We start from the raw sequence: 26,104 nt of genomic DNA on the forward strand, positions 1-26,104 counted from the left end.
TGCTAGACTGGGGTGCGTTTCCCAAACAATGACTGAACACATGGCCAGGCCCACATGGAATCTGCGAGCAGACGCAGAACGACCTTAATGCGTTTGCGCCCTGCGCTTTAGACTTTGCGCCTAGCTCGTTAAAATAGAGCCCAATGTTTCCTTTACAAATATTATTGCGAATATTCCATATCCTGTTATTAAACATAACACCACTTAGCTGACACATATTCTAACCTCATATATATAAATCATATAAACCGTTATGGGTAATTTACAGTAGGCTATTTATTAAGAAAAGAAGAAATATAAATAATAACAATAACTTTTTTGTTATTATGTAGGATCTTGTGTATTTTTTTATTTAATTTTATTTATTGTACACATTCAAACCACTGCGGAAATGTTCTAACCAACATGCCCATGTCATACAGTTCATACAGAAACATTTCTTAATAAATAACCTGCTATAAATTAAAAGCATTAACCTAAGCTATATACTTATGCTTTCACAAGCTTTGGAGATGTAACGTAAATTCCGCTTTTAAATAAGAGGTCACCTACAGCTTTACGGCTGCGTTGAAAATGGCATAACTGTTTTCAAAGTGCACTACGAAGGGAACGCAATTGTCAATATGGAGATTGCTAAAACTGAACTGTAAAAATACTTTGAAAGCAAATTACACCTTAGTGTTTTTTAAAAAATCATTCCAAGTGCACTGAAAAAAAAGATGTCTGCAAAGTAGTTGCAAACAATTTATATGGGTTTAATTTAAACAAATAAATTATATTTAGTAATGTTCAACTTAATTTTTTTATTTAATATCAGCCCAAATAAATTGTTTACAACCACTTAACTTAGTTGTTTTTAGTAAATCTAAGGAATCATCTTTGAATTTTTTTTTTTCAGTGTGTAAATGTTGGAATGTTCTAAATGAATAGGGCATAGGGGGGATAACGGGGGAATAGAACACAGCCAGCAGCTCTGCGTCTAACTACAGCTCGAGAGGTGTAGTTGCAAGCGAACCAGTTTGCGATGCAGTTTGTGAATGTTTGTTGGGATGACGGATTTAAGAAACGGCAAATCAACGAACTATGTAGAGTGATTGACAGGTTGTTGCTAAGATGTAGGGTGATTGTTAGGATGGTTGCTAAGATGTCTTGCACTTTGTAGCACTTTTGAAATTCACAGGTAATGATACTGACATTTAAAATTAGCTTTTTAAATTTGATTTAGTTATTTTCAAACAAAAATATCAAAATATAATAAACAAAAAATACATTTCAACATGGTCAAAAATGGAGTGGGATGAAGCACAAGCTTATTATTTTCCCACCTCATTACCACATACATCATTCGTCTATTACTTAAACTTTTCTCTTCTTTTTACATGGGACATGTTTTATCCTTTTGGCATCTTTGACATATTAAATGTTTAAATCCTTTACAAGGTAAATTATGAGCAGTATGAGAACTAGTTATGCTTGACAACAATATTTCACACACAACTGAATTCAGGCAGAGAAACACACTCATTACTCAATGGGAACACAATAAACACAGCAGCAATCTGAACAGGAAAGCAACGTTTACTTCCTGCTTCAAAATGACAGATCTCAGAGTGGGAAAAGATGTAAATCACACACAGCTAATCTGCGAAAGGAAATGAGTAGCTTCTGCGCACTCACTGAAAAAACCCAGCAGGGGCTTATGGGATAGGAGGAGATGTGTTTCAGTCATAATGAGACGCTCCTGATGCTGTGAATGATTTGACCTCGTCTGGAAATCTGATCCTCCAGAGGACGACCTGACCTGAACGAGACACAAAAATGCATTTCTTTCAGTGTTTTCTGTCAAATTTGTTGTTCTTGCTTGAGCTTTATCTATTACAGAGACATCCCAGAGTTATGAAATCACAAACGCCACATCTGAAACAGAACACTGTGTGTTTGTTTCTCATCAGTATTTCTGTCCTACCATGTTAATCATCCAAACATCAGCTAAATCCCACAGGGCATTCATATTTGTTTTTCAGAAAATGTATTTTGCAAACTTTAATAAAGGCTTATACATGGGGGGAAATAATGAATGAATGAATAAATAAATAAATAAATAAAATGACAAATAAATAAACAAATAAATAAACAAATAAAATAAACAAACGAATTCATAAATTAAATAAACAAATAAACAAACAAACAAATAAATAAATAAAATAAATAAATAAATAAATAAAATAAACAAACAAATAAATAAAAACAAATAAATAAATAAATAAAATAAACAAATAAAATAAATAAATAAAACAAACAAATAAATAAATAAATAAAATAAACAAACAAATAAATAAATAAATAAATAAATAAATAAATAAATAAATAAGCAAATAAAATAAACAAAAAATAAATAAATAAAATAAATAAACAAACAAATAAATAAATTGATAAAATAAACAAATAAATAAATAAATAAAATAAACAAACAAATAAATAAAATAAATATATAAAATAAAGAAACAAATTAATAACTAAAATAAATAAACAAATAAATAAATAAATAAATAAACTGATTATTATTATGAACAAATAAGTTTTGGTGCATTGCAGTTCATTGCTCATATTTCCTGAGTCATGCATTTATTTTCTAAATAATAAGACTAAATAATGTAAACATCAGTGGAAAATTCAGTAAGTCTGTCTTGTGTTAATAATGTTTATTACTTTACAAAAGCTATGTTGGGAAAATAAAGTGAAATTGACAGCAGGCAGGTCATTATAATGCTTGTTTTGGCATTTACTCTTGCAATTATGTTTTGTACATTAATAATCTTAGACTGCTCTAGGATGTGATTTGTATTTTCTTGCATTAATTGTTTTTCTGCACAGGTTTTCTCTCATTTCTGTGCATGAGAGTATTAATAATAATAAATTGGCTGCTTAATTCATCCATAACTCATTGCTGAACGCTTGATCGAGCTTTCTTTTATTTAGGCTACACTGTAAAAACAGTTACCAGTGTCTGTATTTTGTGATTCACAAGTGTTTTGGGTTTATTTCCGGTTGCAAATTGCCTTATGAGATGTCGATCACTGCTCTGTTGACTTTTGATGCTAAAAATTCAACTCTACAGTTTAATAAAGTGACTTTAGTGACATGTTAATATAATTTGAAATAATATAACATATAAAATAATATCTAGAGAAATAAGTCTGTAAAATAACAGAAAATGTGCTGCAGTGTATTACAAAGTTTCTGTAGAGTAATATACAACACCAACCCAGACAATATAGCACTGCACACTATTAAAAATGTTCATAAAAGTCACTTTTATCAAACATTTCGAGGTTAAAAGTTGTTGGAATAAAGATCAACCTCCCATAATGCAATTTAAAGGCATAAATAAATGGGTAAGAATAAAAACATAAATCACAAAATGCAGAAAACTGATAATTTACGGACATTTTGTACTCGATAAAGAATCGTAACAACAGTGAGAAATCAATTCTTTGAATTAAGTCAATTGATTCCTACATATCCCTGCTGAAAAATCCAGCTTAAACCAGCCTAGGCTCGTTGGCTGGATTTAGCTGGTCGACCAGCCTGGTTTTAGAGGGGTTTTGTCCATTTCCAGGCTGGTTTCCAGCCATTTCCACCCTGGTCTAGCTGGTCAGGCTGAAAAATGACCAGCCATATCCAGCTAAAACCAGCTTGACCAGACTGGTTTAAGCTGGATATAGCTGGTTTTGGCTGGACTCCCAGCTTGGCTAGGCTGGCCAAGGTGGTTTTAGCTGGTCATCTCCCAGCCTGACCAGCTAAGACCAGGCTGGAAATGGCTCGAAACCAGTCTGGAAGTGGCCAAAACCCCTCTAAAACCAGTCTGGTAGACCAGCTAAAACCAGCCAACCTGCCTAGGCTGGTTTAAGCTGGATTTTTCAACAAGGATGGATTAGATTTGGGATATTTTTACAGCAGGGATGATGTTGGCGCTCTTTCAGCGTCACGTGTTCCCGCCAGAACGAGAGATTCCAGGATTATCCATTCATAAACATATTTGCGGAAATATTAGTTGAAAGAGATCGATTACAAAGCGTCTGAATCCACCGAGAGCGTCTGATATCTGCTGTAATTACAGTCCTTCAGTTCAATCACTCACCGGGGACACTTGACGCTTTTGTAATTACCTTCTTTTTGAATGATCTTTAATGAAGCATTATATTCAGCCATGTAGATCAGCAGCACTTCAGTATGGGGAAAGCACAGCTCACCATTAAATACAGGGTTTGCCTCAATAAACTCTAATTCACTACTAAATAATGGCTACTAAAGTAGTTTATGCTGTGGTTAGGAAGGATAATGCAGAAAAAAGCAGCAAATATTCAAGCTAAGCACACTATAAGAGTATGAGTCGCTCTCCATACTGGATATTAATAAGTACTGTATAAATACAATTGATTAATTCCTGAAACTAAACATGTGCAATAGTATATCTTTTTTTTAATAAACAACATTTTAAATGACTAAACAGTTAAGATATTTTAATATCTTATTAGATATTTTGGTTCCACTTTATATTAAGTGTCCTTTACTACTATGTACTTGCTCCAGGTTTTTTTAATTCTTTAATTTCGCCAATTGGTGAAGTTTTTTCCTCGCCGCTGTCGCCACTGGCTTGCATGGTTCAGGATCTGTAGAGCTGCGCATGGATGGATTTGCTCTTCAGTGTTTGAACTCTCAGCAGTGAATATTAAACCACACTGAAGTGAGCTGAACTAAACTTAAACTCTGAAAACTGAACTACACTGTTTACATTTACTATGATCTTATATGTGAAGCTGCTTTGACACAATCTACATTGTAAAAGAGCAAAACGCAGCATTGCAATGATCACCTCAGGTACTGATTGTGTGCTTTATTCAGTGTTAAATGCTACCAATGTGAGCTTAAATAACATTCTATGTGACATCTATTGCTGTACTACAAAAACCAGCAGCAGATCACCTCAGATCTTGAAAATCAAATAACTAGCAAACGGTTTGAAGATTAAAGTCAGAAATGTGATTCAGTGCAAACCCTCAACATCATTCACTCAGTAGCCTATTATTAAAGTCCAAATGAACTGGAAGTTGCGTTTTTTGTATTGTGATGCAGTTCCCAGAGAAACTAAATATTAAATGAGAAAACAGTGGGCGTGGCTTGTTTTTATACCGAGAGCTGATTGGCTGTAGTAAGCATTTCATTCAAAAAGATGGGGAAAAGGATAGGAGGAGGGTTGATACAAGCTAACAGACTCCTCCTCCTCCTCACCATTTCTGTTAGTTGTCAAAACTGATAGTTGGAGGGGCGTGGTTATATATGTTAGCCACACCCAATACCTCAAAATCCTGTAATCTGAGAATATAACTGAAAACAAACAGGAGGTGCATTTTCAGATTTTAATTTTAGATTAGAAAGGCAAACTATTATTTTTCTTAATGACATGCACAGATGAACTGTTCACCACAAAACTAAGGGCTCTATCATACACCCAGCGCAATGTGGCGCAAGGCGCAGCGCAATAGTCTTTTGCTACTTTCAGCTCGGCGCAAGGGTCATTTTGAGGTGTTGCGCCACATTGTTTAAATAGCAAATGCATTTGCGCTCAAATGTGCGCCCATAGGCGTTCTGCTCTAATAAAGCAGGCGTGTTTTGGCGCGTTGCTATTTTGAGAAACTGTAAATAGTCTGATCTTTAGACCAGAACAAAGTCGGTCTATTGTCTGGCGCAAAGTGCACCTGGCTTACACACTACACACAAGATGCAGAGCAATACGCAAATATCTTTACATATGAAAAAGATAAAATATATTAAGGATATATATAATAAGGATATATATAGGATATAAATGATTAAAATATTACAAAACATATTAATTTCTAGCCTACATGAAGATTTAAAAACCATTGCTAGCATACTTTCTTCATCTCAGGAGGCTTTTTCAGTTCATTCAATTTGCTTTTGTATAATGTTGTTATTATTAGCAGTATTATTTATTATATCCATATTTATATTTGTTTTATTAAAAACAATCTTAGATTTGTCCACCTGTCAGGTTTTAGACCATATGGGGCATGGCAGGTGTATTTGGAAATAACTCAGTATTTTGAGCACACTTTGTTATTATTGTTCATTTATTCGTTTGCTGGAAATTAGAACTGAATCTAGAAATAGTTTTGAAACAAATCTTTGCACTTAACAAACTAAATTAATTATTTATAGGCTAATTGATGTCTGTGCGGGAGGGTTTTCCTATCCACGAGAGCAAAAGCGAAAGTGAACTTACTTTACGTCATGTGCGCTTATGGCGCGACGCAGCTGGCTCTTAAAAGTAATGGGAGATGAGACTCTGATTGGTTTATTCTCAAAACACACCTATAACTCATTAAGAAAATAAACTCAACCCTTTTAGAACATGCGCCGTGGCGCAAAGCAGATTTTAACATCCTTAAATTAGCAAAAATGTGTTCTGACATGCCCTGAAAGCGTTTGCGCCCTGCGCATAGACTGTCAAAATAGAGCCCAAACAATGTGAGCAAACTAAATCAACATGGTTGGATTTGATTTCAGTTGTACTTTAAAGAGGTTTAATATGCATCAATTAGATTAAAAGCGTTTCCCATTTTGTCAGGAGTAGCTGAAATTTAAATTAAGGGTTATAGAGTTTTATTTTTTCTGTTGCGTTTGGTGCAGACAGACAAATTGCTTGTCACTGGAATATTGTCGTGTTGCTTGTAGTTTGGACAAGGTGTAAGTCAGTTGTGTTTTTTTAGCTCTGACTGAAGCCGGTTTATCTGTGATGCACAGTTAGGAGAGGCAGAGATTGTTTTTTTCTCTTCTCTGTAACCTCCGAGAGTCCTGACTGAGTCTAATCAAGAACACAGAATCAGCCCAAAACCGGCGGAGATTCAATCAGACGAGGATCAAAGACGAAGATCAAAGAGCGTTGGGTTCAATCAGGGACAACTCAGCTCCTCGTCACTGATTATGTAAGGAATAATTGCCTTTGGTCTGTTGAATTATTAGAAAATAATGCACACCCTAGGTGGTGATGTGGTAAAGAGATGTAATTGATGCAATTATCCTGCTTATACTCCAACTCCCAGCACTAACTCCAGGTGTTGTGTTTGAGAGTTTATTAGTCAGGATTGTTTTCAGTGTGCAGCACTAGTGTCCTCCACATCTCCTCCAAAGCCTTCTGATGTGATGTTTGACTGTTGTAGCTGTGAAATAACATCCAGTGGAGTGATATGGAGCTGTAATGCACTCTAAACCTGCCGGAACTACTTTAGCTGTGTTTATCTGACATTAGCCAAACACCTCAGAGTGATCATCAGCCAATCAGAATCAAGTATTCAGCAGACCTGTGGTGTATTAAATATATAAAATGATCGTAATATGGATAAAAATGTGTAACATAGATCTGAGGGCACTTTGAGGCCGTTAAATTATTTTTTTTAGATTAACTGCTGCATTGATATGCGTTCAAATAAAAGCTGGGTCATTTCAACCCAATTTGGGGTAAATGAACAAGTTTGAGTTGAAATAACTCAGCATTAAACAGTGTACGCTTGGAAAGTTCATTCAATGATGAGTAAAAAAACATAGTTTTAGAAATATATCTGTCTTTACAGTGTGTGTGTGTGTGTGTGTGTGTGTGTGTGTGTGTGTGTGTGTGTGTATCACAGTCGTAGCAGTGCAATACGGCTGTATATCAGCAGTGGTGGGAGGCGTGCATTGATACGAGGTCGTAGGCCGAGTGCCTTAGTGTCCCACCAGTGCTGATATACAGCCACATTGCACTGCAACAAGTGTGATATTTCATTTATACAACAGTTTGACGGCACAATCGTGTATATAAATAAGAAAATCAAACACGGAGAGTCTAAAAACCCCTTTTTATTAGGAACTACTTTCTTATACCATTCATTCACATCTGCAGCTGATGTCAAAATAACAGCAGAAGCCGTTACTAATTCACCAACGTCACTTTAGAGCTAGTGTTTTAATGACTCTGTCTAAAGTGATGACAAAGCAACTGATTTTGCTAACATTTTAAGATTATAAGGCTGAACGTGACATGAAAGGCTGTATGTGGGCGGAGTAATACATAAAGGGTAAAGAGACTGTACGGGTGCTGATATTACTTATATATCTCATGGCTATCAGCCAGTCAGATTCGAGAAACAGACAGAACTGTTGTACATATATATGTATATAATATTCAAAAACCTATGTTATGTACTTACACTATGTAAGGTACAATACTGGGTCACTGTTATGGACAAACCCAACTGTTAACCCAACTGGGTTAAAATATGTAACTTAAATTTAATTGATAAAACTTAATCCAGCTGTTAAGTTTGCCTATTTGACCCAACTATGTGTGGGAAATTTCATTTTTGGTGGAAATGAAAATCGAGTTGAAGTCAGAACTAGGGATGTAACGGTATCAGAATTTCACGGTACGGTAATACCTCGGTATGAATGTCACGGTACGGTATTTATTGAATCATTTACAGGAAAAAACAAAACTTATGAAAATACTCCAAAAAAGTGCCAAAAGTGTCAATGACATACAAATTAGTCATCTATCTGTAAGCTTTGAAACAGGAACTTCAATTTTAATAACAAAAAAATATTAAACCATGTAAAAAAATAAAGTTTCAATTTAGTATTGTTGAAAACTCATCACATTCAACATTTAATCACACTCAGCCCATCTACCCAGATGAGAGCTCTGCTAGTCGGACTTCTCATCAAGCATCTCCCGCTGGATCTAATCTCACTATATTTATTAAACGGGATATTTCATTTATCTTGTTGTCTTTATCTAACGACATATTCCCTGACTTTGGTCATTGGAATCTATTACTTGTTCTCAGGTAACGTGTTTTGGCTGAGCGCAAAGATAAGTTAATGATTAATGTAACCACGTACATTCTGTATATTGACTGATCGCTTGCCTTTATTTCCTATAATGTATAAACTTATTGTATGTTATACTTTTAAAATGGCCATTATCGATTATTAAAACTGATACTCAGCAAAAGAGAGGCTGTGTTTCGTATTTTCACTGAAATTGAAAGGAGGAAGTGTTTTTATCGGCTCCGTTTTGTTATAAATATCCACAGTGAAGATGACGCTCATCTGACGCCTCAACATGTCTGCTGTCTAAGTTGCTAATATTAAAATGAAAATAGGCAGTTCCTTAAATCATGTTTACATTTTATTGTTGAGAAAGTGAAACAACGTAGCCAGGGTGATGTGAATGAAGTTATAAAGTACACTGTTCCCTTTGAAGATTTACCCGTGTCCTCGGTATAATCTGCTTTTCCATATCAAACTGAGAAGAAGAGACTGCAGCCTTGATCAAACTTGCGAAGTCTGAACTTACACGGAGATAATGCAGGACTGAACTGTGCGTGTTAGGCTACTTAATATTCAGGAAATGCCCCAATCAGAGAGGCGAATGTCTGCAGCCCCGCTTCCGTTTTCAGATGTACATGACAGTTTATAAGTATCACACACCAGACGCGCACATTCGAATGATATTTAACATGAAACTAATCAGATGGCGCTCTGTGGCGCGGCTGAAAAATGAACTGCGTCCTGAGCCGTCGCCGGGCGCCGCCGACTTGCGGCGCCGGTGTGTGTATCCTGATAGAAACCTATGTTTAGAATTCTAAAATACATGGCGCTGCGTGGCGCTGCGCGGCGCGCCGCCGAGCGCCGCTTCTGGTGTGCGACCTTAGAGTTTTCCAGCTCTTTTCATCCCCGCTTCTAGCAGCACACTCCATTTCCGCATTACTGGATCTGTAGCGACAACAGACCGCAAGGGATGATGGTCAAGCATGGGCTGATGGGTATTGTAGTTTTTGCTACTTCCCGTTCGCTTCATTCGCCTGAGCAAATTTTCTCAGAAGACCTATAGTTTTACCGAGTCATGCGACTTCGGTAATATCGAAAAAAAATAATATTGCGGTATGACGGTATTTACAATACCGTTACATCCCTAGTCAGAACACAACGTCAGGTCAGCGTCAATGTCCAATGTCTGACAGACGTTGCGTTTTGGTTACTTTCCAACGCAAACTAAAAACAGCTAAATATTAACGTCTATGATGTTACAGCTTAATATTATGTGGACGTTACCATTATGACATCTATCAGACAATTAATTTTGGCTCCCATACCTGACAAATAAATGTCAGTATTTTATGTCAACATGACGTTGGTTTCAGATGTTGGCTCAACGTTGGATTTTGGTCACTCTCCAACACAACCTAAAATCAACCAAATATTAACATAATTTCACGTGGTTATAGAACGTCGAAATAACGTTGTCCTTAGATGCTGGTGACCTCAATCTAACCTAATATTTAAGTCTTATGATGTTGTGTGTCTGCTGGAATTGTTTGGTTACCTTTTTCAATTAAATATAAATAGTAAATTTTAACACAACAGCTCAGTTAAAAAGTATAATTTAATCTGAACTGAAAAAAAAAAAAAAAAACTGAACCAAACAATGTGCATGTCCATATTTGATGCAAGTTTATTTATTTTTATATAACACAGATTTGGCAGATTATTCTGATGGTTTTAAGAAAAAAAATCAGTTGATTTTGACAAATTATTTCTAAAAAAAAAAGACAATATTTATTATTATTTAAAAAGTTTAAGATATTTAGACTAGAAACAAGATAAACTCTAAGTAAGAAAAGCATTTTTTTTGTTTGCAGTGTGCTGGTGTACTGTACAGTTTAATGAACTTTCATGAACTCTGCTCTGAACTGGAAACATCCGAGAGCTTCGGCTTTTAAAATGTCACATCAGAGCTGCTTCTGCCGGACACTGAATAAAACATACAGTATATATGAGATATTAAGAGTGACAAATAGACCAATGTTTAATTCACATTCACCTGATAGACCCGAGTATACCAATGAAGAGTATATACAATGTTAAAAAATAATTAGTTAAGTAGTTACTTAAAACAAGTGCGCAAACTTGTTGCTTTTAAAGCGATTAGTTGAGTTTACCTAAAATAAGTGAGTAAAGCGGTTGTTCTTAAAGCGATTAGTTGAGTTTACTCAGAATAAGTGAGTAAAGCGGTTATTTTTAAAGCGATTAGTTGAGTTTACTCAGAATAAGCGAGTACAGTGGTTATTTTTAAAGCGATTAGTTGAGTTTACTTAGAATAAGTGAGTAAAGCGGTTGTTTTTAAAGAGATTAGTTGAGTTTACTCAGAATAAGTGAGTAAAGCGGTTGTTTTTAAAGCGATTAGTTGAGTTTACTCAGAATAAGTGAGTAAAGCGGTTGTTTTTAAAGCGATTAGTTGAGTTTGCTCAGAATAAGTGAGTAAAGCGGTTGTTTTTAAAGTGATTAGTTGAGTTTACTCAGAATAAGCGAGTAAAGCGGTTATTTTTAAAGCGATTAGTTGAGTTTACTCAGAATAAGCGAGTAAAGTGGTTATTTTTAAAGCGATTAGTTGAGTTTGCTCAGAATAAGCGAGTAAAGTGGTTATTTTTAAAGCGATTAGTTGAGTTTGCTCAGAATAAGTGAGTAAAGCGGTTGTTTTTAAAGCGATTAGTTGAGTTTGCTCAGAATAAGCGAGTAAAGCGGTTGTTTTTAAAGCGATTAGTTGAGTTTACTCAGAATAAGCGAGTACAGTGGTTATTTTTAAAGCGATTAGTTGAGTTTACTCAGAATAAGTGAGTAAAGCGGTTGTTTTTAAAGCGATTAGTTGAGTTTACTCAGAATAAGTGAGTAAAGCGGTTGTTGTTAAAGCGATTAGTTGAGTTTACTCAGAATAAGTGAGTAAAGCGGTTGTTTTTAAAGCGATTAGTTGAGTTTACTCAGAATAAGTGAGTAAAGCGGTTGTTGTTAAAGCGATTAGTTGAGTTTACTCAGAATAAGTGAGTAAAGCGGTTGTTGTTAAAGCGATTAGTTGAGTTTACTCAGAATAAGTGAGTAAAGCGGTTGTTTTTAAAGCGATTAGTTGAGTTTACTCAGAATAAGTGAGTAAAGCGGTTGTTTTTAAAGCGATTAGTTGAGTTTGCTCAGAATAAGTGAGTAAAGCTTTTGTCACAAAACCAAAGTAAACAAAATATGTGCATAACTCATTCATTCATTTTCTTTTCGCTTTAGTCCCTTTATTAATCAGGGGTCGCCACAGCGGAATGAACAAAAACTATTCCAGCATATTTTACGCAGCGGATGCCCTTCCAACGTCAACCCGTCACTGGGAAACATCCACACGCACTTATTCACACACATACACTACGGCCAGTTTAGCTTATACCCAATTTACCTACTACACATGTGTTTGGACTGTGGGGGCAAACAGGAGCACACGGAGGAAACCCACACCAACACGGGAAGAACATGCAAACTCCACACCGAAAAGCCAACTGACCCAGCTGAGCCTCAAACCAGCGACCTTCTTGCTGTGAGGTGATTGTGTTACTCACTGCGCCACCGTGACACCCATGTGAAATTAAGTTAAATCAACTTAACAATTGCAAGTTCCAAGTCAAGTCAACCTGTTGCTTTTAAAGCAATGGGTTTACTCACTAGTAAATGAAATAATTCCTTTTACAGTGTATTGGATTTTAGTAAGTGAACCATAAAGCAAATTTCTTGATTTATTTTTTTACATATTATTCAGTGTTTTTGAACGAATGCCGTCAATAGCGGATTTCCATCCTGATGTGAAGTGAATGTGCTTTGTGCATGAATCTAGTTCACATCTTTGAACGTAAACACAACTATTGACCCTCTATAATGGAACCAACACTGAGTAAATGACTATTACAGAAGCATGATGGAGTTTGACTTCAATAATTAAGCAACATGCTGAGGAATAGCCCGTCATTACGACTGGAGGAAATAATCATGATAATTCCTGGTTAATACTCGCCTCTCAGCGCTGAAGCTAATTGGACTGATGGAGCAGCAAATTGAGTTATTTTGCACTGACACCCGATGTGAAACCATGACATCACCATCCAGAAAACATTACGCAGGGCTGATTCCTGCTGCTTGCTTCATTACAGAAATCACTCAGCATTTGCATAGACTTTCTGCTTAATTGGACATTTAATTGTTTCTCTGTGTGAAGAATCGCTCACTATGCTAAACACACTAAATAAACACATATAGCATTCATTACTTGAGACGTTCAGCTTCTGTTTTAGACAGAAATAAAATACCTTTTATTTAAGATTTAAAATGCAAATGCAATTAGATCCACCTTTCTGGTAAACAAAGCAAGTCTCTTATCTACTAAAAAACTGAAAATATGACTTTACAAGCTGAATTGTTAATAAATGATGCAAATGTTTGCATAATAGTTAATAATATCACTGAAATTAATTTTAAAACTAAATATAAATATTTATTTACACACATTTGCATATGTAAATAAACAGATTGGATGAAAATCTGTGTAAAATCTGCATATTTTTGCTTGTAGATTTCATGTGAGCCTACTCATATAGCATTTATTACTCGAGACATTCAGCTTCTGTCCTAGAAGATGGAATACTAAAAAATGAATGATCTGTGTCAAGATTTACTTAAACGTACCGTAAGTAACGTATTTCAGAGTCATAAAATGTAGACAGCGCCCTCTAGTGAATTTGTCATCTGAATTATGTAACCAAACGTACATTAAGAAGCGTATTTCAGAGTCATAAAATGTAGACAGCGCCCTCTAGTGAATTTGTCATCTAAATTATATAACCAAACGTACGCTAAGTAACGTATTTCAGAGTCATAAAATGTAGACAGCGCCCTCTAGTGAATTTGTCATCTGAATTATATAACCAAACGTACGCTAAGTAACGTATTTCAGAGTCATAAAATGTAGACAGCGCCCTCTAGTGAATTTGTCATCTGAATTATGTAACCAAACGTACATTAAGTAACGTATTTCAGTCATAAAATGTAGACAGCGCCCTCTAGTGAATTTGTCATCTGAATTATGTAACCAAACGTACATTAAGTAACGTATTTCAGTCATAAAATGTAGACAGCGCCCTCTAGTGAATTTGTCATCTGAATTATGTAACCAAACGTACATTAAGTAACGTATTTCAGTCATAAAATGTAGACAGCGCCCTCTAGTGAATTTGTCATCTGAATTATGTAACCAAACGTACCGTAAGTAACGTATTTCAGGGTTATAAAATGTAGATAGCGGCCTCTAGTGAATTTGTCATCTGAATTATATAACCAAGCGTACATTAAGTAACGTATTCCAGATTAATAAAATACACTAAGTAACATACACTAAGTAATGTATTTCAGATCTGCAATTAAAAATTCACAAACCTTTAAATTGTATTTTATACAGATCAATATTTTTTAAATAAATATATAGTCATTTTTTTTTACATATATGCATATTTAAATATTAAATTATTAAAAACCTGTCAATCAAACAGCTCAATCCCTAATCGCAGTACTCTATAATATTGTGCCTAATATTTCATGAATGCATTAAAATATTAGAATATTTAAATAAAGTAAATAAGGATTAAGTGATGCACTAAAAAATCTGTGTAAATCTGCACATTTTTGGCTTGTAGATTTCCTGTGCGCCTACTCATATAGCATTTATTACTCGAGACATTCAGCTAGAAAGATGGAAAACTAAAGCATAAAGAATGGCCTGTGTCAGGATTTCTGCCGTTTTGAGCGATGTTGCGAATGCCTGTTGCTATTCTCGTTGTGCCGTGGAGAGATATTGATGCTCTCTCTGAAACTGCATATCATCTCAGACTCCTCTCATCTCCGTCAAACTTTTCTGCCTCCCAGACAGTGAACTTTAACTTGCTGATACCTCCATTTGTATGCACATATATCTATCAGAGGTGCCCTGATGCTCTGCTGTTGCCTCGAGCAGTGAGACATCGCTGTACACATTCAGATTTATTTGTTCCACAAGATAAACAACATGCCCTAAGAGCATTGGGCTCGCTGTGTGTCCTTAATGTTTTAGTTATTCTGCCTGAAACAAATCTAATTCGATGTGTTACTTGGTGTTCCTTTGTAAGATTAAGACTACAGTTAAAGACAGAATAATTCGTCCTCCTGTGAATTTTATTAATATTTCCTACAATATTTGTTCTTCTGGAGAAAGTCTTATTTGTTTTATTTCGGCTAGAATAAAAGCTGTTTTTTAATTGTTTTAAAGCCATTTTAAGGTCAATATTATTTGCCCCCTTAAGCAATATTTGTGTTGGATTGTCTCCAGAACAAACCACTGTTATAAAATGACTTGCCTAATTACCCTAACTTTACCCTAATTACCCTAGTGAAGCCTTTAAGTGTCACCGTAAGCTGAATACTAGTGTCTTGGAAAATTAAGATTAAGAAAAATTGGTTAAACGTCAGTCTCTCTATACAGCGTATTTCCTTTACAATCCCTATCCATTGAGCCCTTGTTGGAGGATCAACCTGAAACCATTTTCTGGTTATGGCTTTTCTGCTGCTCACCAAAAGTATCTGATTTTAAGTGCACCTATGGTGAAAAATCTACTTTTCTGCTGTTTGGACAGACATGTGTATATATATATATATATATATATATATATATATATATATATATATATATATATATATTTATATATATATATATATATTTATATATAGTGTATAGACCGTCATATTGGGGTGATATAAACACACCTAGTCCTTTTTTTCATTTTAACAACATAAAAACGGTGGACCAATTGGAGCGGTTTTCAAACCGACCGCAACTTTACATAGTAGAGCGGCCCCCCCGCCCACCAATATTGATTGACAGCCTCGAGTCACGATCATATCCTCAGTTTGTTGTTGCACGTCCGAATTTTCAGCCTGTAAGTCAAAGCCATATCACTAAAGGAACACCCGCGCTCTTTTTTTTGATGAAAAGCTCATTGGGCTCAACACAAGATCAATATTCTCCACATTATCGCTGTAATCGGAATTATTACTTGTATCTTTTGCGTGGCGCAGTGCATTTCGGAGTTCTGGGCGTGGATTTCTGTCGGGGTGCACGCGGCGGAGCTTTGAGTCAGCGGCTCGGCGGCCGCGGCGCTGTTGTGTTTGCCCTGGTGGAGGCTTGTGTTTGGAGTTCTGGAATGCGTGGCGTGACGATTCGGGAGACTTCATGTTTCTGCCGCGCGATTGAGAGTGTCTATTGTGCCGTGTAATGGCGCATTCGGTGCCTTAGTCAAAGTTAATTCAGTGTGTGTGGTTATCAGTCTCGGTGTACAAGCTCGGCACTTGAACACCTAGACTATACAAACTATACAAAGACACAAATGAGTTTGTACACTCTACTTGGTTTGTATCCCGGTCAAACATTTACGGCTGAATGCTGATCCTAGCTTAGCTTAGCTTCTCTCTGTCTGTCTGTCAGCCTGTCTGTTGCAAACACAGACTGGACTGGCCAATCCTGGAGCAGCTTGACCTTCTCTGCTTTCAGGAGCTTTGATGTGGAGGCTGAAGTATGAGAAGGAGCGCTATCCTGATGGAGAATTGTCCCTCTCCTGTGGTTTGTAATGTAATGGGCTACACAAATGTCTTGATCCCTCAGGCTGTTGATGTTGATCATCCACTCTGCAGATCTCTCGCACGCCCCCATACTGAATGTAAACCCCAAACCATGATGTTTCCTTTGCCAAACATGACTGATTTCGGTGTGAATCTTGGGTCCATGTGGGTTGCAGTAGGTCTTTATGATGATTGGGATGCAGTTCAGCAGATGATTCATCAGAGAAATCCACCTTCTGACACTTTTACACATCATCAACCAGAAGTCGAGTTATTATTGGTTGCTCTTACAACTGGAATCCACGACAACGCTTTTTTCAGGTAGTGTACATGTACGCAATGCTGACAGTTTAGGAGTTCCTCAGCAGATTTTTCCATGCAAATGCTCTCAAAGCTCTTGAGTTTATGGATTTGCATGTGTGACACACTTATCATATCCAGTCTTCATCTAATATCTGTTGCTCTGACTCTTTCTGTCATTTTATTAAAGTAATTTGATGAATGAATCTTAGTTTTGTTTACATTCACACAATTTAGACACCAGGGGCCTCATGTACGAAGACTTGAGTGGAAATCTTACTAAAATCTTACTACGCCGAATCTCACGCATATTCTTTTGTACATCCGAATGAACGTGAAACTGAGCGCAACATGCACGAGCGCAAAACCCCTCCCTGCCTCCTCCCCGTATGAATATGCTAATGACTATGCTAATGGCAAAACCCAACGAAAAAGCAAAATCAAGCAAAAAGAGAAACTTTGAACAGAATGTGAATTGGAGGTGCTGCTTTCAGAGGTAGACCGGAGAAAAGCGGTGTTATTTGCAAGTTTTTCCTCCGGAATTAACAACAAAAGAAAAAAAATAGAGTGGGAGAGTTTAGCTGATACGGTTAACACAATTGGGTCTGAACATTGCACTGAGTGCATTAAAAAAATACATAGTCTGGTTTATATCTGAAAAATGTTGCAGCAGTCTTAACAGTCTCAGTGGCGCGTTCTGATGAACTCTTTCTTCTTTTTTTTCCCCGTTACATATCAGATTTTGCCTACTATTTATCACGAGAAATACAAGTAGGAATCATCAATAAGTCTGTGCATCATATTTTATTTGCACATTTATTGAATGGAAATGTTTCTGATTCACGCATGCAAATTCATCTTCAGATAGTGTCTTTATAGCAATGTGCGTGCAGTAGATCGCTCAGATTACATTGGGAAAACAGGCGACCGCTGCAAATTGTGCTTTAATGTTTAGCTGGTCAACTGTATGGTATGGAAACCTTATATACCTACTAGATGAACCCGTCTCATACAGATGCCATTGCAAGGCTCAGACACTTTGTAGAGAGGAATTTAACACAACTGCCTCTAGGAGTCGCCAATGGAAATAAAACAGACACGCACAAAAAATGTGCGTACGCCAGCCATAAAGCTGCCGTGAAGCTGCGCACATTCCCACGTTCAGTTCATCGTTAGTAAATCCAAACGTGAGCGATTCTGAGCGTGAAACCTGGCGTACGCAAAGTTTTTGTGCGTACGCAACGTTGATACATGAGGCCCCAGTCCTTTTGTTTTCTTCTTTTATGCATGCATCTGAAAATACTGTGATCACATCATTATCATCCTTAATATAATAATAACTTGCAAGTATCTGTAAAAATCCTGCTTGTCTCGGCCAGATGTATCTGATAGTGTCTGATAACTAATGAAATGTCCATTAGAGGTCACTGAACTGAATGATGCGATTCCAAACCCACTGTTTAAACCTCTTATCCAGGCTACAAGGTTGAAAATCTGGGTCAAATGATATCCCTCTTAATATTTCTAATTTTACTTTCCTCAATATACTAAACCATAACGACAACGAAAACACGGTTCAAGTATTCATCTACTGTGCAGTATAAAAAACACCATAAAACATTCCACATTTAACTTGTGCTCTATATCACAAAGTATTTTGAAGTCATATGGTGATTTTAGGTGATGGAAACTTAAAGTGTGTCTCAAGTTTACGTCTGGTTTTCACACATTTTTCTCTCATGTCCTTCATTTAGAAAAGCAGTCGTAGGTGTGTGTGTGTGTGTGTGTGCGTGTGTGTGTGTGTGTGCGTGTGTGATTTTACAGAAGGTTGAGTCTGAATGTTTATTTTTTCTTGAATTGCTTTTGGGGTGGCATTGTGGTTTAGTGTTTAAAAGGACAGAAAGTCTGTTCTGAAGCACTCAAGGGATGAAAACATCAATAGGGGCTTGATTTTGAAGCACATCCAGTATCGAACTGCAGAAAAACACATTAACCTGTCACTTCTGCTCAATGTAACTACATCAGCGAGGGAGAAAAATCCAGCACAGATCATTAGGAATACATGCTTTAGCCTACAGTGTTGTGAAATGGCAAAAGCATACTTAAACATATATTTAAAAAAACATTTTAAAAAGATTTGAAAAAATGAAGGCAGCGCCCTCTAGTGGATTTGATATCCAAAATATACAAAATATTAAATATAAAAATATTAAATATAAAAATATAAATACAAAATATAAAACGCATTTCAGATTTGCAAAAATGTAGGCAGCGCCCTCTAGTGGATTTGTCATTCAAAACGTACAACAAAACGTACACTATGCAACGTATTATGATTAGCAAACGTATTTCACGATATGAAATGTAGACAGCACCCTCTAGTGGATTTGACACTTGATTCATACAACGGATTTTAGATTAGCAAAAATGTAAACAGCGCCCTCTAGTGAACTTGCCATCTGAAACACAACGAAAAGTACACCTAGTAAACATCTGTCAGATTTACAAAAATGTAGACAGCGCCCTCTAGTGGATTTGACATCTGGAACATGCAACAAAACTTACACTTAGTAACGCATTTCAGATTCGCAAAAATGTAAACTGCGCCATCTAGTGGATTTGCCATGTAAAACATACAACAAAACAGAGCCTAAGTATTTCAGATTCGTAAAAAAGTAGACAGCGCACTCTAGTGAACTTGTCATCTGAAACAACAACAAAACATACTCTGTTACATATTTCTGATTCACTAAAATGTAGAAAAAAAGAGTGGATTTGTCATCTGAAACCTGCAACAAAACGTACACTATGCAACGTATTATGATTAACAAACATATTTCCCAATATGAAATGTAGACAGCACCCTCTAGTGGATTTGACACTTGATTCGTACAACGAATTTCAGATTTGCAAAAATGTAGACAGCACCATCTTGTGGATTCCTCATCTAAAATATAAAATGTGCCCTCTAGTGGATTTGATATTTGATTCGTACAATAAAACGTACCCTAAGTAACGTATTATTATTTGCAAAAATGTAGACAGCACCCTCTAGTGGATTTGTCATCTGAAATGTACAACAAAACAGACCCATGTAACGTATTTTAGATTCACAAAAATGTAGACAGCGCCATCTAGTGGATTTGCCATGTAAAACATACAACAAAACAGACCCCAAGTAAACTTGTCATGTGAAACAACGAAACTTACACTTTGTAACATTTTTCTGATTCACTAAAATGTAGCAATTTTTAGTGGATTTGTAATCTGAAACCTGCAACAAAATATTCACTAAGTAACGTGTTATAATTCTCAAAAATATAGACAGCACCCTCTAGTGGATCTGTCATCTGAAACCTGCAACAAAACGTACACTAAGTAACGTATTTTTAAACGTATTATAGAGACAAAAATGTAGACAGCACCCTCTAGTGGATTTGACATTTGATTTATACAACAAATTTCAGATTCACAAAAATATAGACAGCGCCCTCTAGTGGACTTGTCATCTGAAACATGCAACAAAACGTACAGTAACGTATTTTGAATTTCAAAAATGTAGACAGCCCCCTCGAGTGGACTTGTAATCTGAAACACAATAAAATATACACCTAGTAAACATCTGTCAGATTTACAAATATGTACACAGCGCCCTCTGGTGCATTTGACATTTGATTCGTACAACAAATTTCAGATTTGCAAAAAAGTGCCCTCTAGTAAACTTGTCACCTGAAACACAATAAAATGCACACCTAGTAAACATTGCAGATTCACAAAAATGTACACAGTGCCCTCTAGTGGATTTGACATTTGATTCTTACAACGGATTTTAGATTAGCAAAAATGTAGACAGCGCCCTCTAGTGAACTTGTCATCTGAAACATGCAACAAAACGCACAGTAACCTATTATGAATTTCAAAAATGTAGACAGCGCCCTCTAGTGAACTTGCCATCTGAAACACAACGAAATGTACACCTAGTAAACATCTGTCAGATTTACAAAAATGTAGACAGCGCCCTCTAGTGGATTTGTCATCTGAAACGTACAACAAAACAGACCCATGTAATGTATTTTAGATTCACAAAAATGTAGACAGCGCCATCTAGTGCATTTGCCATTTGATTCGTAAAACAAAACATACAATTAGAAATGTATTTCAGATTTTCAAAAAATGAAAACTGCGCCATCTAGTGGATTTTCCATCTAAAACATACAACAAAACAGACACCAAGTAAACTATTTTAGATTCGTAAAAAAAGTAGACAGCACCCTCAAGTGAACTTGTCATCTGAAACAACAATGAAACGTACACTTTAACATTTTTCTGATTCACTAAAATGTTGAAATTTTTAGTGGATTTGTAATCTTCACAAAAATGTAGACAGCGCCCTCTAGTGGACTTGTCATCTGAAACATGCAACAAAACACACAGTAAAGTATTATGAATTTCAAAAATGTAAACAGCGCCCTCTAGTGGACTTGTCATCTGAAACAATACAATGTACACCTACTAAACATATTTCAGATTTACAAAAATGTAGACAACGCCCTTTAGTGGATGTGACATTTGATTCGTACAACAGATTTCAGATGTGCAATAAAAGTAAACAGCCCCCTCTAGTGGACTTGTCATCTGAAACACAATAAAATGTACACCTAGTAAACATTTTAGATTCGCAAAAATGTACACAGCGCCCTCTAGTGGATTTGACATTTGATTCGTACAACAAATTTCAGATTTGCAAAAAAGTAAACAGCGCCCTCCAGTGGACTTGTCATCTGAAACATGCAACAAAACGCACAGTAACGTATTATGAATTTCAAAATGTAGACAGCGCTCTCTAGTGATCTTGTCATCTAAAACACAATGAAAAGCACACCTAGTAAACATATTTCTGATTCACAAAGATGTAGACAGCGCCCTCTGGTGGATTTGTCATCTGAAACATGCAATAAAATGCACACTTAGTAACGTATAATGATTCGCAAAAATATAGACAGCGTCATCTAGTGATCTTGTCATCTGAATCAATGAAATGTACACCTAGTAAACAAGTCAGATTTACAAAAATGTAGACAGCCTCATCTAATGGATTTGACATTTGATTCGTACAGCGAATTTCATATTTGCAAAAATGTAAACAGCGCCCTCCAGTGGACTTGTCATCTGAAACACAATGAAATGTACACCTGGTAAACATATTTCATATTCACAAAAATGTAATCAGCGCCATCTAGTGGACTTGTCATCTTAAACAATAAAATGTACACCTAGTAAACATATTTCAGATTTACAAAAATGTAGACAACGCCCTCTAGTGGATGTGAAATTTGATTCGGACAACAGATTTCAGATGTGCAATAAAAGTAAACGGCCCCCTCTATTGGACTTGTCACCTAAAACACAATAAAATGTACACCTAGTAAACATTTTAGATTTGCAAAAATGTACACAGCGCCCTCTAGTGGATTTGTCATCTGAAACACAATGAAAAGTACACCTGGTAAACATATTTCATATTCACAAAAATGTAATCAGCGCCATCTAGTGGACTTGTCATCTGAAACATGCGACAAAACGCACACTTAGTAACGTATTACGATTCGCAAAAATATAGACAGCGTCATCTAGTGGATTTGTCATCAGAATCGAACCACAAAACATATCCTAAGTAACGTTACTCAGATTTGCAAACAACTGTCAAACCCTCTACTGAATGTACTCAGAACAATTTATTTAACTTCTCGCATAAATCTAGCCTGAGTCACGTATTTCCAATTAGCCTGTGCTGGAAAAAATCCATTTGTATTGTTTCTTCTCCATCTTGAAGCCCTAATGAAGGCCAAAACGGATGTAAAACACTTGAGGAAATGCTGGAGTGTTTAGCGCGAGCTTCACGGCTCTGCAGATTAAAGCCGAGAGAGAAATGAAAGGCTAAATGTGAAGGGCCGAGGTGAATATGAAGATGAAGGTAAAACTCCTTGCTGATTATTTAATCAAAGCAAACTCTCCTCACAGCCGCCTTTCATTTGTGTCCGCTTTGAAAGCCTCTTCGTTAAAAAAAAGAGACTCGTTCAGAAAGCATGCAGACACACATGCAGATTATAAAAGAAGCAGCGGCTTTGGACGGATTTGGGATGAATTAAAATTCACAAAGCGCCAGCATCGTTTATCCCGCGATGAGAACTCATTTATGATGGAGGTTTGTTTTAATATTGAAAGCTGCATGAAGATTTAACGTTAACAAACACATTCATTACTGTCTTCCTCTGTCTAATTATCTCTCTCTCTCTCATTACACACACAGTAAACTGAAGACGAATCTGGGACTCTTCTGGAATCTCAAAGAGCTGCAGGTTTGGCTTTCAGTCGTCAGCAGGTGCTTCATTCATTCATTCATTAGGCTTGTTTTTTCTCATTCGACTCCATCTGTTTGTCTGCCAGTTGAATGCTGGTTCATTTGGCTTAATTAAACATGTAATGTGCTGTAATGGAGTCATGTGACCGCGGTGTTGGCTTGTTTGTTATTATCTGCTTCATACACTGTGTTTAATTGGTGTGAAGTAACAATCATGCTGGTAAACGTAAGAGAAAAGCTGTTCATTGAGATCAGTGCAATGCAGTAGTGATTACAATTGTGGAAAATTCTAAACAATAATGAAGCCATAGATGCTTCCAGAATACAACCCGTCTATCTGTCCATCCATCAAAATTTATCTTTCATCCATCCATAAAAATAAATAAATAGTTAGATGGTTTGGCGGTATAAATGGATATGTGTGGATGACAGAGAAATATATTGATGGATGTAGGGACGGATAAATGGGTGGATGGATAAAATGGACTGGATTTTATTAAATAAAAGAATAGATGGATGAATAAAAGATGGACCAAATGATGATGGATGGAAAGAATTGGATTTTATTGGATAAATCAATCGATGGATGGATGCAATGTATTTCTTTGATAAATCAATGGATGGATGAAAGAGAATATATTGATAGATGGATAAATGGGTGGATGTATAAAATGGATATAATTTTATTAGTTAAGAGTGGATGGATGGATGAAAGATGGATAGATAAAAGGATGGATGAAATGGAGTTGATTTTATTGGATAAATCAAACGATGGATGGATGGATGAAATGGATTTTATTGGATAAAAGAATGGATGGATGAATAAAAGATTAATAAATGGGTAGATGGGTGAAATGCCTTGGATTTATTTGATAAATCAATGGATGGATGGATGAAAGAAATATATTGATACATGGATAAATGAGTGGATGTATGAAATGGATAGGAATTTATTGGTTAAAAGAATGGATGGATGAATGGATGAAAGATGGATAGATAAAAGGGATGGATGAAATGGATTTGATGTAATTGGATAAATCAATGGATGGATAAAGGATAAAAATATTGATGGATAGATGGATAAATGGGTAGATAGATTAAATAGATTGGATTTTATTGGATAAAAGAATGGATGGATAGATAAAAGGTGTATAAATTGATGATGGATGGATGAAAGGAAATGGATTTTATTGGATAAATCAATGGATGGATGGATGGATGAAATATAAATATATTGATTGATGGATAGATGGATGGATAAATGGGTGGATGGATGAAATAGACTGGATTTCATTGGATAAAAGAATAGATGGAGAGATGAAAGATGGATAAATAAATGATAGATGGATGGATGAAAGATAAATATAATGATGGATGGATGATGGAGAGATAAATGGGTGGGTGAATGAATGAATGAATGAATGAATAAATGAATAAATGAATGAATGATGGATGCTTGATGAATGGATAAGTAGTTGGACAAATGGATGGATAGATGTATGGTGAATTTGAATACGGGGGGTAATAGTGGATGATAGATAAATTGGGGGATGGATGGATTGATAAATAGGTGGATGCATGGGGGATGGTTGGATGCATGATAAATGGCAGACAAACAATTGGACAATTGGATGGATGGATGGATAAATGGATTGATGGATGGATGAATGGATTGATGGATGGATGAATGGATTGATGGATTGATGGATTGATGAATGGATTGATGGATTAATGAATGGATTGATGGATGGATGAATGGATTGATGGATGAATGAATGGATTGATGGATGGATGAATGGATTGATGGATGGATGGATGGATGGATGGATGGATGAATGGATTGATGGATGGATGAATGGATTGATGGATGGATGGATGGATGGATGGATGGATGAATGGATTGTTGGATAGATGAATGGATTGATTAATGGATTGATGGATGGATGAATGGATTGATGGATAAATGAATGTATTGATGGATGGATGAATGGATTGATGGATGGATAAATGGATTGATGGATAGATGAATGGATTGATGGATGAATGAATGGATTGATGGATGGATGAATGGATTGATGGATGGATAAATGGATTGATGGATAGATGAATGGATTGATGGATGAATGAATGGATTAATGGATGGATAAATGGATTGATGGATGGATGGATGAATGGATTGATGGATGGATAAATGGATTGATGGATAGATGAATGGATTGATGGATGAATGAATGGATTGATGGATGGATGAATGGAGTGATGGATTGATGGATGAATGGATTGATGGATGGATAAATGGATTGATGGATAGATGAATGGATTGATTGATGGATGAATGGATTGATGGATAGATGAATGGATTGACGGATGGGTAATCAATGGATTGATCCAATGGAGGGGAAAATGGATGGATGGGTAATTGTGTGAATAGAAAAATGAAAGAATAAGTAAATGGATCGAAAATTGATTTGTATCTGCATAATATTTGACTGTTTTTGCAGATATATTAATATTAAAACAGTCTTGGTGAGCAGAAGAGACTTTCTAACCATTCAACAACATCGAAAAATCCTGGAGCGCAAAAACAAAACAGTCAGCGTGCCGTCCATCCGTCAAACACTTGAATTAAATCAATTAGCCATAATCAGTATTGATGTCTGTCAGCTCCAGGTCAGTTTATGGTCTGCTTGTTCCACCTGTTTGCGCTAATCACATATTCACAGCAGCGACGCTCATCAAAACAAGAGCAAAACAAAAGCAGCATTATTAAACACACCGTGAGTCCCGCTGCGTCCTCTAACACCTAGTATAAAGCTACAGCTGTGACCCAGACGTGACCTTCAGCTGTTGTGAGTTTGTTCTTTTCCCATGTGC

At 36.1% G+C, this 26,104-nt stretch overlaps 1 protein-coding gene across 3 annotated transcripts in view; it reads right to left on the reverse strand.

The window, feature by feature from the left end:
- Positions 1 to 1,204: 1,204 nt before the first annotated feature.
- The window catches only part of calml4b (calmodulin-like 4b), a 129,882-nt gene continuing 104,982 nt past the window's right edge, over positions 1,205 to 26,104 (reverse strand). For all 3 annotated transcript variants that reach the window (XM_073942674.1, XM_073942670.1, XM_021470574.3), the window contains one exon: positions 1,205 to 1,801. The gene's annotated coding sequence lies outside the window, so the exon portion shown is untranslated. The remainder of the gene's footprint in view (positions 1,802 to 26,104) is intronic.

Source organism: Danio rerio, chromosome 25 (genome assembly GCF_049306965.1).
Source record: "Danio rerio strain Tuebingen ecotype United States chromosome 25, GRCz12tu, whole genome shotgun sequence".
Lineage (NCBI taxonomy): Eukaryota > Metazoa > Chordata > Actinopteri > Cypriniformes > Danionidae > Danio > Danio rerio.